The sequence below is a fragment of the Rhinoderma darwinii genome, chromosome 2, assembly GCF_050947455.1.
Source record: "Rhinoderma darwinii isolate aRhiDar2 chromosome 2, aRhiDar2.hap1, whole genome shotgun sequence".
Classification (NCBI taxonomy): domain Eukaryota; kingdom Metazoa; phylum Chordata; class Amphibia; order Anura; family Rhinodermatidae; genus Rhinoderma; species Rhinoderma darwinii.
Window position 1 is genome coordinate 322,939,325 of NC_134688.1, and position 22,495 is coordinate 322,961,819.

Genomic DNA, 22,495 nt, shown 5'->3' on the forward strand with positions numbered 1-22,495 from the left:
GTTATCTATATCATCGAATGCACTGAGTGCAAATTAAAGTAAGTTGGATGCACTAGCCGAAAATTTAAAACTAGAATGCTGGAACATCTAAGCTACATCCGTAATCCCAACATTAGCAATACTTCCAACGCAGCTAAACATTTTATTCATCATCACAATAGAGCAATTAAAACATTCAAATGTCACGCCATAGAGAAAGTCCATCTTCCTAAAAGAGGGGGAGATTTACAACATAAGATCTACCAATGAGAAGCTTATTGGATCTTTAGATTGAAAACCCGATTCCCCAGTGGCCTTAACTTAAAAAATGATCTGATGTTTCATTTAAATATTTATACTCTAGTAAAGTCCAGTATCTCCAACATCCAATTAATTACACTTATAAGAAACCGTTTAGAACTACATACGATATTATATATCACTACTTGGTTTCTTATCTTTTTCCTTTTTTTCTACTCTATATATGACACCAACAAAAATAATAGACAATCTATGATACCAACATCAATAATAGACAATTTATGTCAACATTTATATTTATTTATACTCATTTATACTCATAGAAGATATGATACATACCTAGCCAAATTATAACTACTGAATAAACTGCCAAAGTCACCAATAACGTTATTCATCCAATTTATTACCATCAATCTGTCTTAGTTTTCACACTTTATTCAACGTTACATACATGCTATATGTTTCTTACATGTAAACAGTTTTTTAGTCCCTATTTTTGCCCCTTATTCTATCTTCTCAATTTTTGTCTATTTTTCCTAATAAAATGTATTATTTTTTTACTCCATAGCTGGTCATAAACATTAACTATTGACTGTCTAATACACAAAAAAATAACAAAAATCAATAGCTATATTTTTGCCCCCTTTCTTCATTAACCCCTTCCCGACATACGCCGTATATATACGGCGCTGTCGGGAGGTGGTTCCCGCAAAGCGCCGTATATATACGGCGCAGTGATGGTGCGGGCTCAGAAGCAGAGCCGGCACTATCACTGCGGGGGGACAGCTGTATTATACAGCTGGCACCCTCCTGTAACTGCCAGGACCGGAGCTACTCTCCGATCTGGCAGATTAACCCCTCAGATGCTGCGCTCAATAGAGCGCAGCATCTGATAGGTTTTCACCCGATCGGCAACCCAGTGATGCAATCGCTGGGTTGCTGTGGCAATCGGACGCCAGAAAATGGCGTCCGAGTCTGCCTTGTACGGGAGCCGATGAGGACCCGCCTGCGGCGAGTCCTCATAGGCTTGCTGTCAGTGAATAACTGACAGCGCTAATACACTGCACTACGTATGTAGTGCAGTGTATTAGAGTAGCGATCGGGGCATCAGGCCCTCATGTCCCCTAGTGGGACAAGTAAAAAAAGTAAAAAAAAGTAAATAAAAATGTGGTAAAACAATAAAAACACACACATTTCAAATAAAAATAAAGCTAAACTGACTTTTTTCCCATAGTAAGTATTTTATTATGGGAAAAACCGTAAAAATAAAAAAAACTATACATAATTGGTATCGCCGCGTCCGTAACGACCCAAACTACAAAACTATTATGTAATTTATCCCGCACGGTGAACGCGGTAAAAAAAAAAACATGAAAAACAGCGCCAGAATCTTTGTTTTTAGGTCACATCTCCTTCCAAAAAATGCTATAAAAAGTGATCAAAAAGTCACATTTACTCCAAAATAGTACTAATAAAAAACGCCAATCCGTGCCGCAAAAAATAATCCCTGACACCGCTTTGTGCACGCAAAAATAATAAAGTTATGGGTCTTAGAATGTTGACAGAGAAAACAAATGATTTTATAAAAAAAGTGATTTTATTGTGCAAAAGCCGCAATACATAAAAAAAACTATATAAATTTGGTATCGCCGTAATCGTATCGACCCGCAGAATAAAGCTAACATGTAATAAAGGGCGCACTGTGGATGCAGAGAAAAAAAAACAATAAAAAACTATTCCAGAATTGCTTGTTTTTGGTAATTTCCTTTACCAAAAAATGAAATAAAAAGTGATCAAAAAGTCGTATGTGTTCTAAAATGGTACCAATAAAATCTACAGCCCGTCTCGCAAAAAACAAGCCCGCACACCGCTCAATCAACTGAAAAATAAAAAAGTTACGGCACTAGTAATGCGGTGATGAAAAAACATCTCAATGCGCAGGCCGGAGGGGAACATTCCTGCAGTTTTAGGGCCCTAGTATTTAGGAACTAGGAAAGGGAATGGACATAGCACATCCGCTGGAAGCGAGGGCGCCCGTATTATACCAGCGCAAAACTTTCCCAGCAATATTTCCCAAACTACGAAGGAGAAAATGTCCCCAAAAGGTGCAGAGCGTTACAGAAGGGGGATAAGAAAGAAAACCGCTTATCAGTGTGACGCCGGCCTGCGCATAACGGATCGCTTCACAGCGTAACACACATCTATGGATAATTGTATTATTTACCCCATTATTATACCCTCCTATTATGCCCTGATATACTCCGCACAGATTACATATGCCACCACATTATAAGCTGAAATACCAGCAAAACCCCAAACAGAACTATTACCAAGCAAAATCCATGCTCAAAATGGCGGTCTTTCCCTTCTTAGCCCTACAGTGTGCCCAAACAGCAATTTATGGCCACAAGTAAGGCATTACCATGCCCGGGAGAACCCGCTTAACAATTTATGGGGTAAGATTCTCTAGGGGCACAACATCTTGTGCGGTGAATGGGCAGATCAGTGGAAAAATTGCAATTTTCACTTTGCACCATCCACTGCGTATTCATTTCTGAAAAACACCTGTGGAGTCTAAATTGTCACTACATCCCTTGATAAATGCCTTTAGGGGTGTAGTTTCTAAAACGGGGTCACTTTTGTTTGGTACATCAGGGGTTTTGCAAATGCAACATGGCGTCCGCAAACCATTCCAGCTAAATCTACGCTCCAAAAGATAAATACCGCTCCTTTTCTTCTGAATGCTCCCATATATGTAAACAGTCGATTATAACCACATATGGGGTGTTACCGTACTCGGGAGAAATTACTTTACAAATGTTGGGGTGCTTTTTCTTCTCTATTCCTTGTAAAAATGAAAAATGTGCATCTAAAACTACATCTTGTTGGAAAAAAAAAATATTTTTCATTTTCATGGCTTAATTCTAATTAATTCAGCAAAAAACCTTTGGGATCAAAATTTTCACTATACCCCTAGATGATTCCTCAGGGGGTGCAGTTTCCCAAATGGTGTCACTTTTGGGGTGTTTCCACTGTACTAGTACTACAGGGGCTCAGCAAATATGACATGACACCCAGAAACCATTCCAAAATGCAAATGGTGCTCCTTCCATTCTGAGCCCTACCGTGTGTCCAAACAGATGTTTGTGACCACATGTGGGGTATTATTTTACTCGGGAGAAGTTGCTTTACAAATGTTGTGGTGCTTTTTCTCCTTCAGTCCTTGTGGAAATGAAAAAAAAATACCTAAACCTACATTTTCTTTGAAAAAATGTAGATTTTCATTTTTACGGCCTAGTTACAATAAGTTCTGTAAAAAACCTGTGGGGTAAAACTGCTCACTCTACCCCTAGATAATTCCCTCATGGGGTGTAGTTTCCAAAATGGGGTCACTTGTTGGGGGTTTCCACTGTTTTGTCCCCTCAGGAGCTTTGCAAATGTGACATGGCCTCCGCAAACCATTCCTGCTAAATTTGAGTTCCAAAAGCCAAATGGCGCACTTTCCCTTCTCAGCCTCGCCGTGTGTCCAAACAGCCGTTTATTACCACATGTGGGGTATTGTTTTACTCGGGAGAAATTTCTTTACAAATTTTATGGTGCTTTTTCTCCTTTAGTCCTTGTGGAAATGAAAAAAAATTAGCTAAACCTACATTTTATTTGAAAAAATGTAGATTTTCATTTTCACAGCCTACTTGCAAAAATTTCTGCAAAAAACCTGTGGGGTCAAAATGCTCACTATACCCTAGATAATTTCCTCAAAGGGTATAGTTTTCAAAATGGGGTCACTTGTTGGGGGTTTCCACTGTTTTGTCACCTCTGGGGCTTTGCAAATGCGACATGGCCTCCGCAAACCATTCCTGCTAAATTTGAGCTCCAAGAGCCAAATGGCGCTCTTTCCCTTCTAAGCCCTGCCGTGTGTCCAAACAACTGTTTATTACCACATGTGGGGTACTGTTTTACTCGGGAGAAATTTCTCTACAAATGTTGTGGTGCTTTTTCTACTTTAGTTCTCTTGGAAATGAAAAAAAATTAGCTAAACCTACATTTTATTTGAAAAAATGTAGATTATCATTTTCATGACCTAGTTCCAAAAATTTTTGCAAAAAAACTGGCCGGTCAAAATGCTTGCTACACCCCTAGATAAATTCCTCGAGGGGTATAGTTTCCAAAATGGGGTCACTTGTTGGGGGTTTCCACTGTTTTGTCACCTCAGGGGCTTTGCAAATGTGACATGGCCTCCGCAAACCATTTCTGCTAAATTTGAGCTCCAAGAGCCAAATGGCGCACTTTCCATTCTAAGCCCTGCCGTGTGTCCAAACAACCGTTTATTACCACATGTGGGGTACTGTTTTACTCGGGAGAAATTGCTCTACAAATGCTGTGGTGCTTTTTCTACTTTAGTTCTTTTGGAAATGAAAAAAAATTAGGTAAACCTACATTTTATTTGAAAAAATGTAGATTTTCATTTTCATGGCCTAGTTCCAAAAATTTTTGCAAAAAAACTGGCCGGTCAAAATGCTTGCTACACCCCTAGATAAATTCTTCGAGGGGTGTAGTTTCCCAAATGGGGTCACTTTTGGGGGGTTTCCACTGTTTTAGTTCCACTAGACCTGTTCAAAGCTGACATGGTGCCTAAAATATATTCTAATAAAAAGGAGGCCCAAAATCCACTAGGTGCTCCTTTGCTTCTGAGGCCGGTGCTTCAGTCCAGTAGCATGCTACGGCCACATGTGGGATATTTCCTAAAACTGCAGAACCTGGGCAATAAATATTGAGTTGCATTTCTTGGGTAAAACCTTCTGTGGTACAAAAAAAATGGATTCAAAATGAATTTCTGGAAAAAAATAATGAACTTTGTAAATTTCACCTCTACTTTGCCTTAATTCCTGCGCAATGTCTAAAGGGTTAAGAAACTTTCTAAATGCTGTTTTGAATACTTTGAGGGGTGCAGTTTTTAAAATGGGGTGACTTATTGGCGGTTTCTAATATCTAAGGACCTCAAAGCCACTTCACAACTGAACTGGCCCCTGTAAAAATAGCATTTTGAAATTTTCTTGAAAATGTGAGAAATTGCTGCTAAAGTTCTAAGCCTTGTAACGTCCTAGAAAAATAAAATGATGATCAAAAAACGATGCCAATCTAAAGTAGACATATGGGGGATGTTAGTTAGCAACATTTTTGTGTGGTATAACTGCCTGTCTTACAAGCAGATGCATTTAAATTGAGAAAAATGTTAATTTTTGCAATTTTTCGCTAAATTTTGGTGTTTTTCACAATAAATACTGAATGTATCGGGCAAATTTTGCCAGTAACATAAAGTCCAATGTGTCACGAGAAAACAATCTCAGAATCGCTTGGATAGGTAAAAGCATTCCGGAGTTATTACCACATAAAGTGAAACATGTCAGATTTGAAAAATGAGGCTCTGTCAGGAAGGTCAAAAGTGGCCAAAGAGGGAAGGGGTTAATAACGGAACAATTAATTTTATAATGGTAACCATACTCAAAGTAAATAAAATAAACTAAAAATATATACACACTTGCCTTTTCTTTATATTCAATCCATAGTCCAGTTATGTATCAGAGTAAGGCCTTTTTTACTTATAATGTAATTCTTCCTTACCTGAGAGTCAGATGTAACGTCGGTCCTCTCATTGATGACTGGCCGCTACTCCATATCCGGCTTGCGTTCCACATACACTATGCACCCTGGAACGCAAACAAAATACCACACTTTAAACCGGAAGTTATTACATCTCGACTAAAACGATCAGTGAAATCACAATAAACTATTTTTGCCTTATTCTCATTGACTGAATATAAACTTAAATCCATATATCAGCATCCACAATGTTTAATAAATTACTATATATATAAGTCTTTCTCTGATTTGATACATTTTATTAGTTTGTTGTGTTACATAATGAGTCGTTACTCCTTTGCTATTCGCGCTCCAGGAAACAAAGCTACCTGTGAAACGCAATCAATACACACACCTGTGTGATGGGATATATATACCATCCACACAGGTTAGACAGTCAACATTAGCCATGATTAAGGACGCGAGAAGCGTCTGAAACGCGTAGGCTTACTTCACCTACGATATCTCTCCTTACACTTCAGGATACTACCTTTTAACCAGGTCCTGTTTTAGACTTTATACAATTAAACTTGGAACGAGCTTCCATTTTACATACACTCACGCTGGATCCAATTTTTCTTTCTTCCTGCTGTCCACTCATCGTGTGCCGACACGAGGATCCGTGCGGGTTCATCTGAGCAAACCCTCAAACAAGGTGAGCTGGAGGTTTCCTTTCTACTATTTTACAATGCTAAGACGTTAGCTACCTTGTTTGTCAAACCAGGAGTGTACGAGGTACCAAACGCAGAGCAGGAGAGTAGTCAGCAAGCCGGGGTCAATATGAAGTAAGGACAAATAGTACAAGAAGCTGCAGCAGGGCCAGGAAACCAAACGAGAAGAATCACAAGCAAGGAGGAACAGGAAAGGCAGGTATAAATAGACAGAGGGCGGGAGCTAGCTCCGTTTGGCCAGGCTGTGATAGGTTCTCACACTCCTAAGCCTGCCACCCTGAGTGGTGGAAGATGGAGTCAGTCTCACAGACATAGAAGCAGGTGCAGACTGATTATCTATGGGCGTTGACCCCGAAGCTGTGCCTGGCAGATCCTTTACAACATGGCTGATTTTCTGGTTAAGATCAGGGATATTACTATTCCCACAGGGGCCTTGTTAGTCTCTTTCGATGTGACTAGCTTATATACATCTATAAATCATGCTAGAGGTATGAGCAGTGTAGGTAAAGCACTGGACTGTACTGAATTCTCTAATGACTGTAGGGAGTTTCTAATGGGTCTTTTGGAGATCGTGTTGACCTGTAATTATTTCTTATTAAATGACGAATACTTTATACAACTTAGGGACGGCGATGGGGTCAAATGTGGCCCCCATGTACGCCAACATGGTCATGGCGGATATGGAGGAGATGTCGATCTATGTATCCCACCACTTTACCTCGGTACTTGGGTGGTGGCGATACATAGATGATGTCTTCCTCATTTGGACAGATGACTTACCTAGTCTGAACCTGTTTTTTTACTCAAATTGACCCTGACATTAAGTTCATGATGGTGGTCTCCAGCACCCATATCCAGTTTCTTGACACCTTGGTCTCTATACAAGACCAAAGATTAAGGACTGATTTATATGTCAAACAGACAGACTGTAATAATCTGCTTAGTTTTGACAGTCACCACCCCAAAGGGATGATCAAGTCCTTACCATACAGTCAGCTGTTAAGGGTTAAAAGGATTGTGGATGAACCCGTTAATTTGGATGACAAACTTAATATGATGATAAGAAATAGTGGAATAATGTGCCATAATCCTTAACCTTAACCCTTCGCGCTCAGCGGCGTAATAATCCGTTGCGCTAACTGTATCGTTAGCGCTCAGCGACGGACTATTACGTCGCGGGAGTAACGGCCATTTCGGCCGTCCTCCCGACACATACAGGAGCTGTGACAGATGCTGTCTCGTAAAGCAGCTGTCACAGCTCCTACAGTGGGGACCGATCGCTGAGTCCCCGCTGATTAACCCCTGAAAAGCCGTGTTCAATAGTGATCACGGCTTTTTAGGGTTTAAGCTACAATCGCCAGCCTGCTACACGATAGCGGCTGGCGATGGTAACGATGGCAACCGGACACCAAACAATGGCGTCCGGCTATGCCATCGACGGAAGCCTAGTGGGTCCTGACGAAGTCAGGACCCACTATGCTTGCTGTCAGTGAGTAGCTGACAGCTCTAATACACTGCACTACGCATGTAGTGCAGTGTATTAGAATAGCGATCAGGGCCTCCTGCCCTCATGTCCCCTAATGGAACAAAGTAATAAAGTTAAAAAAAAGTTAAAAAAGATGTGTAAAAATAAGAAAATAAAAGTTTTAAAAGTAATAAAAGTAAAAATCCCCCCTTTTCCCTTCAGTCCTTTATTATTAATAAAAATATATAAACAAACAAATAAACTATACATAATTGGTATCGCCACGTCCGTAACGGCCTGAACTACAAAATTATTTCGTTATTTATCCCGCACGGTGAGCGCCGTAAAAGAAAATAATAATAAACCGTACCAGAATCACAATTGTTTGGTCACTTCACCTCCCAAAAAAGAGATCAAAAAGTTGCATGTACCTAAAAATGGTACTGATCGAAACTACAGTTCGTTACGCAAAAAATAAGTCCTCGCACGGCTTTATTGATGGAAAAAGAAAAAAGTTATGGCGCTAAGAATATGGTAACACAAAAAGTGAATGATTTTTTACAAAAAGTATTTTATTGTGCAAACGCCATAAGACATAAAAAAACTATAAACATCTGGTATCGCCGAAATCGTATCGCCCCGCAGAATAAAGAGAATATGTCATTTATAGTGCACGGTGAACGCTGTAAAAAAAATAGAATAAAAAAACAATAGTAGAATTGCGGTTTTTTGGGCACCACGCCACTTAAAAATAAAATAAAAACTGATCAAAAAGCCGCATGCACCCCAAGAAAACTACAATGAATTCCTCAAGGGGTCTAGTTTCCAAAATGGGGTCACTTTTGGGGGTTTTCCACTGTTTTGGCACCACAAGACCTCTTCAAACCGGACATGGTGCCTAATAAAAAGGAGGCCTCAAAATCCACTAGGTACTCCTTTGCTTCGGAGGCCGGTGCTTCAGTCCATTACCGCACTAGGGCCACATGTCAGATATTTCTCAAAACTGCAGAATCGGGGCAATAAGTATTGAGTTGCGTTTCTCTGATAAAACCTTTTGTGTCATAAAAAAATGGTATAAAGAGAATTTTCTGACAAAAAAAAATATGTAAATGTCACCTCTACATTGCTCTAAATTCCCGTGAAACACCTAAAGGGTTCATAAACTTTCTAAATGCTGTTGTGAATACTTTGAGGGGTCTAGTTTCTAAAATGGGGTGTTTCATAGGGGTTTCTAATATATGGGCCCCTCAAAGCAACTTCAGAACTGAACTGGAACCTAAAAAAATAAATAAATTAGTCAATACTTCGCTTCTTACATTATACTGATAATGAGCCGTGCCCACCCCGAAATGACCCCAGTTTTGACCGTTTGTATAAACGGAGACCCCTAGACCCCTAGACCGTTTCAGTGCCCGGTTTTCCCAATCATACACCCCGGGACGCATATTTCTATTGAGGAGTCCTTGGTAGATTTTAAAGGGAGGGTTCAATTCCGCCAGTACCTGGCGGGTAAGAGGGCAAGGTAAGGCTTGAAGATGTATAAGCTGTGTGAGTGCATCAGGGTAAACCTACAGATTTAGGATATATAAAGGGAAGGACACCAGTATTCAGCCCCCAGAATGCCCCCCCCCACACCCTTACTGGGAGTTAATGCAAAAATTGTGTGGGATTTGGTGCACCCACTGCTGGACCAGGGTTACCACCTCTACCTGGATCATTTTTATACCAACGTCCCACTCTTCAACTGCCTCTACCTGGATAATTTTTATACCATCGTCCCACTCTTCAACTGCCTCGCTTCCAGAAGTCCTGCGGCATGCGGCACTGCTAGAAGAAATCTGAGAGGCCTCCCTAAGACTCTGCTTGGGCAAACAAGAAGGGGTGAGAGCAGGGCACATTCTAGCAGCAACATATTGTGTGTCAAGTACAAAACAAGAGAGATGCCACACCAGTATCCATGTACCTGTACGAGGTACCAGTACAGAGACCCCCAAACCAGACTGCATCCTGGACTACAATAGGTACATGGGAGGGGTGGACTTGTCAGATCAAGCCCTGAAGCCCTACAGCGCCATGCGGTGTGGTATAATAAGCTGGTCGAGCACATCATACAAATGGCATTGTACAATGCGTACGTGCTACATCGATATACAGGCCAGAGGGGAACTTTCCTTGAATTTCAAGAGGTGGTTATCAAGAACCTAATCTTTAGGGACCAGGAAGTGGGGGGCACCCAGTACTTCTGGAAGCGAGGCCACACGCATCGTACCAGGGCAACACTTTCCAGGAGAAGTTCCCCAAACTGGCAAGAAGGGAAAAAGTCAAAAGAGGTGCAAAGTCTGCTATAAGAGGGGGATAAGAGAGGACACAATATATCAATGTAACGCGTGTCCCGAAAAAATCAGAGCTCTGTATGAAAGAGTGTTTTCAAATTTATCATACATTCCTTGGTTTATAATTTACCCCAATTTTACTTACCCTGATGTACTCCGCACAGCTTATTCACCTCATCTTTCCCCTCTGGGCCCTGGTGTGTGCCCAGGCAGCTGATAACAGCCACATGTAGGGTATTGTCGTACCCGTGAGAACCAACATTACAGTTTATGGGGTGTAAGTCTCCGGTCAAAATGCTCACTACACCTTTAGATAAATGCCTTAAGGGTGTAGTTTTTAAAACGGGGTCACTTCTTTGAGTTTCAACTGTACTGGTACCTCAGGGGCTTCTGCATACATGACTTCGTTCCAGAAATTCCCCAGTAGGCCAAATGGTGGTCCTTTCCTTCTGAGCCCTCCCATGGGCCCAAACGGCAGTTTATCACCACAAATTGGGTATTGCTGCACTCAGGACAAATTGCGCAACAGAATGGGGTATCTTATTTCTTGTGAGAATAAGAAATTTTCAGCCAAAACGACATATTATTGGAAAAAATTAATTTTGTTTTAATTCCCAGCCCAATTCAAATAAGTTCTGTGAAAAAACTATGGGGTCAAAATGGTCACAACACCCATAAATGAATTCCTTGAGGGGTGTAGTTTCCAAAATGGGCTCAATTCTGGTGGGTTTCTATTGCTTTGATACCTCTGGGGCTCTGCAAATGTGACATGGCACCCGAAAACCAATCCAGCAAAATCTGGACTCCAAAGAACAAATAGCGCTCCTTTCCTTCTGAGCCCTCCCATGGGCCCAAACGGCAGTTTATCACCACAAATGTGGTATTGCCACACTCTGGACAAATTGGGCAACAAAATATAGTATTTTATTTCTTGTGAAAATAAGAATTTTTGAGCTAAAACGACATACTATTGGAAAAAATATATTTTTTTAAAATCCCAGCCCAATTCAAATAAGTTCTGTGAAGAAACTATGGTGTCTAAATGGTCACATTACCCGTAAATGAATTCCTTGAGGGGTGCAGTTTCCAAAATGGGGTCACTTCTGGTGGGTTTCTATTGCTTTGATACCTCTGGGGTTCTGCAAATGCGACATGGCACCGAAAACCAATCCAGCTAAATCTGCACTCCAAAGAACACACAGTGCTCCTTCCCTTCTGTGGCCTCCCATGGGCCTAAACGGCAGTTTATCGCCACAAATGGGGTATTGCTGTACTCAGGCAAAATTGGGCAACAAAATGGGGTATTTTGTTCCCTGTGAAAATAAGAAATTTTGATAAAAAAATTACATCTTATTGGAAAAAATGAAATTTTTTTAATTTCACAGCCCAATTCAAATAGGTGCTGTGAAAAAACTGTGCAGTCAAAATTGTAACAACAACCATATTTGAATTCCTTGAGGGGTGTAGTTTCCAAAATGTGGTCACTTTTGGTGGGTTTCCATTGCTTTGATACCTCTGGGGCTCTGCAAATGCGACATGACACCCAAAACCAATCCAGCAAAATCTGGACTCCAACAAACACATAGGGCTCCTTTCCTTCTGAGCCCTCCCATGGGCCCAAACGGCCGTTTATCACCACAAATGGGGTATTGCCGCACTAAGGACAAATTGGGCAACAAAATGGGGTATTTTGTTCCCTGTGAAAATAAGAGATTTTGATCAAAAATGACATCTTATTGGAAAAAATTACATTTTTTTTATTTCACAGCCCAATTCAAATAGGTGCTGTGAAAAAACTGTGCTGTCAAAATGGTAACAACAACCATAAATGAATTCCTTGAGGGGTGCAGTTTCCAAAATGGGGTCACTATTGGGGGATTCCTACTGTTTTGGCACCTCAACACCTCTTCAAACCTGGCATGCTGCCTAAAATATATTCTAATAAAAAAGAGGCCTCAAAATGCACTAGGTGCTTCTTTGCTTCTGGGGCTTGTGTTTTAGTCCACGAGCGCACTAGAGCCACATGTGGGAAATTTCTAAAAACTGCAGAATCTGGACAATACATATTTAGTAGTATTTCTCTGGTAAAACCTTCTGTGTTACAGAAAAAAAATTGAATAAAATTGCAATTCAGCAAGAAAAGTGAAATTTGCAAATTTCACCTCCACTCTGCTTTAATTCTTGTGAAATGCCTGAAGGGTTAAAAAACTTTCTAAATGCTGTTTTGAATACTTTGAGGGGTCTAGTTTTTAAAATGGGGTGTTTTATCAGGGGTTCTTATACATAGGCCCCTCAAAGCCACTTCAGAACTGAACAGGTACCTTAAAAAAAAGGCTTTTGAAATGTTCTTAAAAATATGAGAAATTGCTGCTTATGTTCTGAGCCTTGTAACGTCCAAGAAAAATAAAAGAATGTTCAAAAAATGATGCCGATCTAAAGTAGACATATGGGAAATGTGAACTAGTAACTATTTTGGGTGGTATAATCGTCTGTTTTACAAGCAGATGCATTTAAATTCTGAAAAATGCTTTTTTTTCAAAATTTTCTCCAATAAACACTGAATATATCGACCAAATTTTACCACGAACATGAAGCCCAATGTGTCACGAGAAAACATTCTCAGAATCGCTTGGATAGGTTTAAGCATTCCGACGTTATTACCACATAAAGTGAAATATGTCAGATTTGAAAAATGGGCTCTGAGCCTTAAGGCCAAAACTAGGCTTCGTCCTTAAGGGATTAACCCCTTAACGCTCCATGACCTACTATTATGTCATGCTAACTAGAGCGTTCGCGCTCAGTGACCTAATAGTAGATCATGGAGTAAATGCGGCGCCATTTTCCACCGGCACGTTCAAGAGCTGTGACAGCTGCTGTTTCCGACAGCAGACTATCACAGCTTAATGTGCAGGGACCGATCACGGGGCTCCCCCACCAATTAACCCCTTAGAAGCCACGTTCAATAGCGATCGCGGCTTCTTGAGGGTTAAGCCACAATCGACGGCCCGATCCATGATGGTGATGGCTACTATGGCAACCAGAATCCTAACAATGGACTCTGGCTACGCCATTGACGGAAGCCTAATGTGTCCTGACGAAGTCAGGACTCACTATGCTTGCTGTCAGTGAGTAGCTGACAGCTCTAATACACTGCACTACGCATGTAGTGCAGTGTATTAGAATAGCGATCAGGGCCTGCTGCCCTCAAGTTCCCTAGTGGGACAAAGTAATGAAGTGTAAAAAAGTAAAAAAAAGTTGTGTAAAAATAAGAAAATAAAAGTTTTAAAAATGATAAAAGTAAAAATCTCCCTTTTTCCCTGATCAGTCCTTTATTATTAATAAATAAATAAACAAATAAACTATACAGAATTGGTATCGCCGCGTCTGTAACGGCCTGAACTACAAAATGATGTTGTTATTTATCACGCGCGGTGAACGCCGTAAAAGAAAATAATAATAAACCATACCAGAATCACAACTGTTTGGTCACTTCACCTCTCAAAAAATTGAATAAAAAGAGATTAAAAAGTCGCATGTACCTAAAAATGGTACTGATGGAAACTACAGTTCGTTACTCAAAAAACAAATCCTCGCACGGCTTTCTTCATGGGAAAATAAAAAAGTAATGTTCCTTAGAATATGGCAACACAAAAAGAAAAAGATTTTTTACTAAAGTATTTTATCATACAAACACCATAAGACATAAAAACTATAAACATATGGTATCGCCGTAATCGTATCGCCCCGCAGAATAAAGTGAATATGTCATTTATAGCGCACGATGAACGCGGTAAAAAAGTAAAATAAAAAACAATAGTAGAATTTCTGGTTTTTAGTCACCACGCCTCATAAGAAATAGAATAAAAACTGATCAAAAAGTCACATGCATCTCCGGGGGATTGGGGCAAGCAATGAAAGGGTCATCTTTTAGGTTATAAAGGGATGAGTAATATTTGCGGAATTGATCCACAATGTCTCTGGGATCAAGAATTTTTTTGTGATTATGCTGATCTATCAAGTAAGGGATTCTAGTTTTTTGATGTTGCGTTTTGAGACGAGCGGCTAGTAGCTTCCCTGCCTTATTGTTTTGAGAGTAATATCGAGCTTTGGTTTTCCTTAAGTTTTTCTCAGTCAGATAGTAAGCAGAGACGAAGGCGTTGGCGTAGGAGAAATAATTGAGAGGCCCCTTCGGTCGAAGGTGATATTTTGTTTTTTGTATCTAAAATGCGAATCTCATTCGATATTGAGGATATCTCTGCTACCCGTGCTTTCCGGAGAGTGTGGCCTAATCGAATGAAAGTACCCCTGATGTATGCTTTATGCGCGTTCCAAAGGGAGGAGATCCCGACATCTGGCGTATAATTTTGTTGAAAGTACTCGTGAAGGTCTCTTTCTATGTCTTTTTTATAAGTAGGATGTGATAAGAGAAAAGAGTTGCATCTCCAAAGGAAATCTGGAGGAGTACTATACGATTCAGCAATCGTCAGAGTAATTGGAGCGTGGTCCGACCACTGAATACTTCCAATAGTCGTGTCTTGAGACAGAAGAAGTGTAGTTATATCTATTATGAACATGTCAATTCTGGAGTAGCTATTGTGTACTTGGGAATGAAACGAGTAATCTCGTTCTGAGCCATGTTGCATACGCCAGATATCGTACAGCTCCTCCCCCCAGAACCAATCACCCAGGGCAACTCTTGAGATACGGGAGTGTGAAGAGGTGTCTATGTCAACTTCCGTAACGGCGTTAAAGTCCCCACATATAATTAAATGTCCCTGTTTATGTTTAGAAATTAATCTGTGGATTTTGTGTAGGAATCTCATCTGATGAGTGTTAGGTGCATACAGCGTTAACAGGGAATATTTTACATTATTAATCGGACAAATCAGGAAGACATATCTACCGTTAGGATCGACAAACAATTCAATTTCTTGAAAAGCAACTGAGTTTCTTATAGCCATCAGCACTCCTCTGGTTTTGGTAGAATGGTGTGATTGGAAGACATAAGGAAATTGAGGGTGTTTGATGCGATAAGCATCTTGTTTCAAAAGGTGAGTTTCTTGTATACAAAGAACTTCACATGCTAATTGTTGCGCCTCTCTCCACATATATGCCCTCTTATGCGGACTATTAAGGCCATTCACGTTTAGAGAACCAATTTTTCGTTCCCTCCCACAAGGCAAATCCCCAGGCCCAGATGGCCTTTCAAACTCCTATTATAAAACCGTATCCAACATATTAGTTCCTTATTTGACAACATTTTTTCAACACGCCATGGATACTGGTTCCTTTCCAAAAGAAAACCAGTCGGCCATTATTGTCACTCTCCCTAAACCAGGTAAAGAACCAGATGTGCCCCAAAATTTTAGACCAATTTCACTTCTGAATTCAGACTTAAAAATATATGCCAAATTAATTGTAACGCGGCTTTCCCCCCTCTTGACCACTCTGGTGAGCGCTGATCAGGTGGGCTTTGTTAAAGGAAGACAAGCGTCAGACAACACAAGAAAGATTTTAAACCTAATTCACCTTATTGAAACGCGAGCTACACCAGCTTTGATGCTGGCCTTAGACGCCGAAAAGGCGTTCGACCGTATTAACTGGTCATACGCCTTTGCGACCCTTCAAGAGATGGGATTCAAGGACACAATATTGAGGGCCATTGGAGTTCTGTACTCGGCGCCTACAGCGAAAGTATACACTAATGGAATCTTATCCATGGAATTTAGTATATCTAATGGTACCCGACAAGGGTGTCCATTATCTCCAATAATTTTTATATTATCAATGGAACCGTTAGCTCAACACATTAAACTCTGCACGGAAATTCAGGGAATACAGTGTCGAGACAAATCACATACTATTTCGTTATATGCAGACAACATTATCTTATCCTTAACTGAGCCAGAATCTTCATTGGCTTCATCTTTGGATATTATTAATGCGTTCGGAAAAATCTCTTACTATAAATTAAATGCGAAAAAGTCACAAATACTTTCTTTCCACCTAGACTCCTCTACATTACATTTCCTTAAAACTAAATACCCTTTTGACTGGCAACCGAAGGGCATTCGGTATTTGGGTATAACTTTAACTTCCTCCTTTAGGGACCTTTATGAGGCTAATTATGAACCACTTTTAAAGACTATTCAAAATGACACGGAACGGCTTCTGAAATTTGAAACATCATGGCTTGGCAGGATTGCAGCATACAAAATGCTCTTACTACCCAAACTTTTATATCTATTTAGAACCTTACCTATAGCCCTTCCTAAGAGATTCTTTCAGATAGCGCAAAAAACCCTTTCCCAATTTGTTTGGTCAAGACACCATCCAAGAATTTCCATGCACTTGCTCACTAAAGATAGAAAGATAGGCGGTCTGGGCATACCAGACATTCACAGTTACTATATTGCTACCCAAGTAGCACAAATATCTAGCTGGTGGGACATGGAAGAAGTTAAACAATGGGTACAAATAGAAGCCTCCTACACCTCGCCCCTGCCACTAAAATCAACTTTATTCTTGTAGTTCTGGGAACTACCATATCCCTGCCCATTATCCCCATTGACAAAAGCTACTTTGGAATGTTGGACTTACATTCAACGTAATATACCCCACCATGTTCCTTTACTTAAAAGATATATTCCCTTAGAATTCTTTATGCTGATAATTCCTAACCTATCTTTATTACCATGGATTGTAAAGGGTATCAAAAATGTTTCCTCATTGTTTGTGAACAATCAATTGGTGAGCTTTGAACATCTCAAATCTGAATTTTCTCTATCCAACTCAGATTTTTTCAAGTATTTACAAATAAAACACTGCATTATGAGTAACAACAATCTAGATGCTTTATGTAACTTTAAACTATTTGGCCACTTCTCCAGACGAGTTAAGGGTTTAAAGCCCATATACAATACGATTAATTCTCATTATTCATTCACTAAATTCCATCTGCTGAAGGCGTGGGAAAGAGATTTAGAGATGACATTTGATGATACAGACTGGTTGGCCTCATTTAAACTTATACATGTAGCCCTCCCATGTATTCAACATGTAGAAACAGCAATTAAAACCTCTTTGAGATGGTACTTCACTCCTGACCGATTGCATCAGATGTACCCTGAATCAACGTCTGCATGTTGGAGGGGCTGTGGCAAAAAAGGCACCCTTTTTCACATCATGTGGCAATGTCCCAAAATAACAGGATTTTGGACACAGGTATTTGAGCTTTTGGTTCAAATATTTCAATGCCCAATCCCATGTGCTCCTCAACTAGCATTGTTATCTCTTGATCTAGATTCTTTCCCCTTTATCATGAGATGCTTGATCTGTAAAATTTTGGTACTGGCTAAGCTAGTGATTACACGACATTGGAAGAAGACAGATGCTCCCTCAATAGATGAACTCATACTCTCACTCAAAACGACATATGCATATGAGAGAATAATAGCCTTGGGTAATTCGTCATTCTCCAAATTTAGCCTATTATGGAACCCCTGGTTTAACAGTATATTCCATAAATAATAGTGAATGATACTCTGTATAGAAAATGAGCAAAGATACGCTGCTTTTTTCGGACCGTGCTTATGGTAAGATCCCAAATGCATATCTAGTCAATGGTATATAGATATTGTCTATAATATAAAGTATTGCTGCAATGTTTTTTGTGTGTTCCCGGTTTTTTTCCTGGTTACTGTTTATTATGCTGATATTTTCACTAAGTTCGCACTGATATTGAGATCATATGCTTTAATGAGAAATATGTGAAAGATCTTTATATACCAATGCATAATATGTTTATGTTTCATGATTTATGTAAAAACTCCAATAAAAACTATTGAAACGAAAAAGTCACATGCACCCCATGAAAACTACAATGAATTCCTCAAGGGGCCTAGTTTCCAAAATAGGGTCACTTTTTGGGAGTTTCCACTGTTTTGGCACCACAAAACCTCTTCAAACCGGACATGGTGCCTAATAAATTAAATTAATAACATTTCACCTCTACTTTGCTCTAAATTCCTGTGAAACACCTAAAGGGTTCATAAACTTTCTAAATGCTGTTATGCATACTTTGAGGGGTCTAGTTTCTAAAATGGGGTGTTTGATGGGGGTGTCTAATATATAGGCTCCTCAAACCAACTTCAGAACTGAACTGGAACCTAAAAAAAATAAAAATAAATGAGGCAATTCTTCGCTTCTTACGTTATACTGAGCAGTACACACCCCGAGATGACCCCAGTTTTGACCGTTTGTATAAATGGAGATCCCTATTAGACCATTTCAGTGCCTGGTTTTCCCAAGCATACACCCCCGAGAAGTGTATTTCTATTGATGAGTCCTTGGTAGATTTTAATGGGAGGCTTCAATTCCACCAGTACCCTCCGAGTAAGAGGGCAAGGTATGGCGTAAAGATGTATAAGCTGTGCGAGAGTGCATCAGGGTATATCTACAAACTTAGGATATATGAAGGGAAGTAGACCAGTATTCAGCCCCCAAAATGCCCCCCTGCCTTACTGGGAGTTAATGCAAAAATTGTGTGGGATTTTGTGCACCCACTGCTGGACCAGGGTTACCACCTCTACCTGGATAATTTTTATACCAGCGTCCCACTCTTCAAGTGCCTCGCTTCCAGAAGTACTGTGGCATGCGGCACTGCTAGAAGAAATCTGAGAGGCCTTCCTAAGACTCTGCTTGGGCAAACAAGAAGGGGTGAAAGCAGGGCACAATCTAGCAGCAACATATTGTGTGTCAAGTACAAGAGAGATGCCACACCAGTACCCATGTACCTCTACAAGTACCAGTACAGAGACCCCCAAACCAGACTGCATCCTGGACTACAATAGGTACATGGGAGGGGTGGATTTTTCTGAGAGGCCTTCCTAAGACTCTGCTTGGGCAAACAAGAAGGGGTGAAAGCAGGGCACAATCTAGCAGCAACATATTGTGTGTCAAGTACAAGAGAGATGCCACACCAGTACCCATGTACCTCTACAAGTACCAGTACAGAGACCCCCAAACCAGACTGCATCCTGGACTACAATAGGTACATGGGAGGGGTGGATTTGTCAGATCAAGTCCTGAAGCCCTACAGCGCTATGTGGTGTGGTATAAGAAGCTGGTCGTGCACATCATACAGATGGCATTGTACAATGCATACGTGCTACATCGATGTACAGGCCAGACGGGAACTTTCCTGGAATTTCAAGAGGTGGTTATCAAGAAACTAATCTTTAGGGACCAGGAAGGGGGGGCACCCAGTACTTCTGGAAGCGAGGCCACACGCATCGTACCAGGGAACATTTTCCAGGAGAAGTTCCCCAAACTGTCAAGAAGGGAAAAAGTCAAAAGAGGTGCAAAGTCTGCTATAATAGGGGGATAATGGAGGACACAATATATCAATGTCACAGGTGTCCAGAAAAACCAGGCCTCTGTATGAAAGGGTTTTAAAATTTACCATACATCCCTTGATTTTCAATCTACCCCAGTTTTACTTACCCTGATGCACTCTGCACAACTTATCTCCCTCATCTTTCCCCTCTGGGCCCTGCTGTGTGCCCAGGCAGCTGTTAACAGCCACATATAGGGTATTGCCGTACCCAAGAGAACACACATTACAGTTTATGGGGTGTATGTCTCCGGTCAAAATGCTCACTACACCTCTAGATGAATGCCTTAAGGGGTGTAGTTTTTAAAACAGGTTCACTTCTTGTGGATTTCAACTGTACTGGTACCTCAGGGGCTTCTACATACATGACTTCGCACCAGAAAATCCCCAGTAGGCCAAATGGTGGTCCTTTTCTTCTGAGCCCTCCCATGGGCCCAAAGGGCAGTTTATCACCACAAATGGGGTATTGCCCCACTCAGGACAAATTGGGCAACAAAATGGGGTATTTTATTCCTTGTGAAAGTAAGACATTTTGAGCCAAAACAACATCTTATTGGAAAAAATATATATTTTTTTAATTCACAGCACAATTCAATCAAATTCTGTGAAAAAACTGTGGGATCTAAATGGTCACAACGCCCATAAATGAATTCCTTGAGGGGGTGTAGTTTCCAAAATCGGGTCACTTCTGGTTGGTTTCCATTGCTTTGATTCCTCTGGGGCTCTGCAAATGCGATATGGCACCCGAAAACCAATCCAGCAAAATCTGGACTCCAAAGAACACATAACGCTCCTTCCCTTCTGAGGCCTCCCATGGGCCCAAACGGGAGTTTATCACCACAAATGGGGTATTGCCGCACTCAGGACAAATTGGGCCACAAAATTGGGTACTTTGTTCCCTGTGAAAATAATAAATTTTATCAAAAATTACATCTTATTGGAAAAATTTCCTTTTTTAATTTCACTGCCCAATTAAAAAAAGTGCTGTGAAAAAACTGTGGGGTCAAAATGGTAACAACAACCATACATGAATTCCTTGAGGGGTGTAGTTTCCAAAATGGGGTCACTATTGGGGGATTCCTACTGTTTTGGCACCTCAACACCTTTTCAAACCTGGCATGCTGCCTAAAATATATTCTAATAAAAAAGAGGCCCCAAAATGCACTAGGTGCTTCTTTGCTTCTGGGGCTTGTGTTTTAGTCCGTGAGCACACTAGAGCCACATATGGGACATTTCTAAAAACTGCAGAATCTGGACAATACATATTTAGTAGTGTTTCTCTGGTAAAACCTTCTGTGTTACAGAAAAAAATGGAATAAAATTGAAATTCAGAAAGAAAAATGAAATTTACGAATTTCACCTCCACGTTTCTTTAATTCCTGTGAAATGCCTAAAGGGTTAAAAAACTTTCTAAATGCGGTTTTGAATACTTTGAGGGGTCTAGTTTTTAAAATGTGGTGTTTTTTGTGGGGTTCTAATACATAGGCCCATCAAAACCACTTGAGAACTTAACAGGTACATTGAAAAAAAGGCTTTTGAAATTTTCTTAAAAATATGAGAAATTGCTGTTTATGTTCTAAGTCTTGTAACTTCCAAAAATAAAAATAAAAAATATGTTTAAAAAACAATGCAAATCTAAAGTAGACATATGGGAAATGTGAACTAGTAACTATTTTGGGGGTATAACCATCTGTTTTACAAGCAGATGCATTTAAATTCAGAAAAAATGCTATTTTTTCAAATATTTCTCTACATTTTTCACAAATATACACTGAATATATCGAACAAATTTTACCACTAACATAAAGCCCAATGTGTCACGAGAAAACAATTTCCGAATCGCTTGGATAGGTTAAAGCATTCCAACGTTATTACCACATAAAGTGAAATATGTCAGATTTCAAAAATGGGCTTTGAACCTTAAGGCCAAAACAGGCAGCGTCCTTAAAGCACTGCAAAACAGTATGTACCGGTGCGTCCTAGTGCGGTAAGTGGTTAAAGTCTTCCAAATTGTAGGTTTTATTTCAAAAGTGCTGTCAAAGTAAAGTAAAGAGATGGAAATATATATTTAATTAAAAAAAAAGTCTACAGTATGTATGTTCGTATGTGACATATTGCAGGTCAAAATAGGGAAAAATGTTAATGTCATTAAGGTCCAAACAAGCTTGGTCATTAATCCCTTAAGGATTTTTTCAAATCTGACGTGTCACTTTATGTGGTAATAATTCTGGAATGCTTTTATGTATCCAAGCAATTCTGAGATTGTTTTCTCGCGACTTTGTTGCTGGCAAAATTTGCTCGATACATTCAGTATTTAATTCTGAAAAACACCAAAATGTAGCTCAAAATAAGCATTTTTCTAAATGTATCTGCTTGTAAGACAGATAGTAATACCACACAAAATTGTTGCTAATTAACATCACCCATATGTCTACTTTAGATTGGCATTGTTTTTTGAACATCTTTTTTTTTTCTAGGATGTTACAAGGCTTAGAACTTTAGCAGCAATTTCTCCCATTTTCAAGAAAATTTCAAAAGGCTATTTTTACAGGGGCCAGTTCAGTTGTGAAGTGACTTTTAGGGCCTTATGTATAAGAAAGCCCCGATAAGTCACCCCATTTTAAAAACCGTCACCCCTCAAAGTATTCAAAACAGCATTTAGAAAGTTTCTTAACACTTTAGACGTTTCACAGAAATTAAAGCAAAGTAGAGGTGAAATTTACAAATTTCATATTTTTGTTTGCAGAAATTA

At 39.9% G+C, this 22,495-nt stretch overlaps 1 long non-coding RNA gene across 1 annotated transcript in view; it reads right to left on the bottom strand.

The window, feature by feature from the left end:
* Window positions 1-22,495, bottom strand: part of LOC142743151 (uncharacterized) — a 160,079-nt gene that overhangs the window by 125,339 nt on the left and 12,245 nt on the right. Inside the window, exon 2 of the long non-coding RNA XR_012881501.1 lies at window positions 5,863-5,948. This is a non-coding gene — a long non-coding RNA (uncharacterized LOC142743151). The remainder of the gene's footprint in view (window positions 1-5,862; window positions 5,949-22,495) is intronic.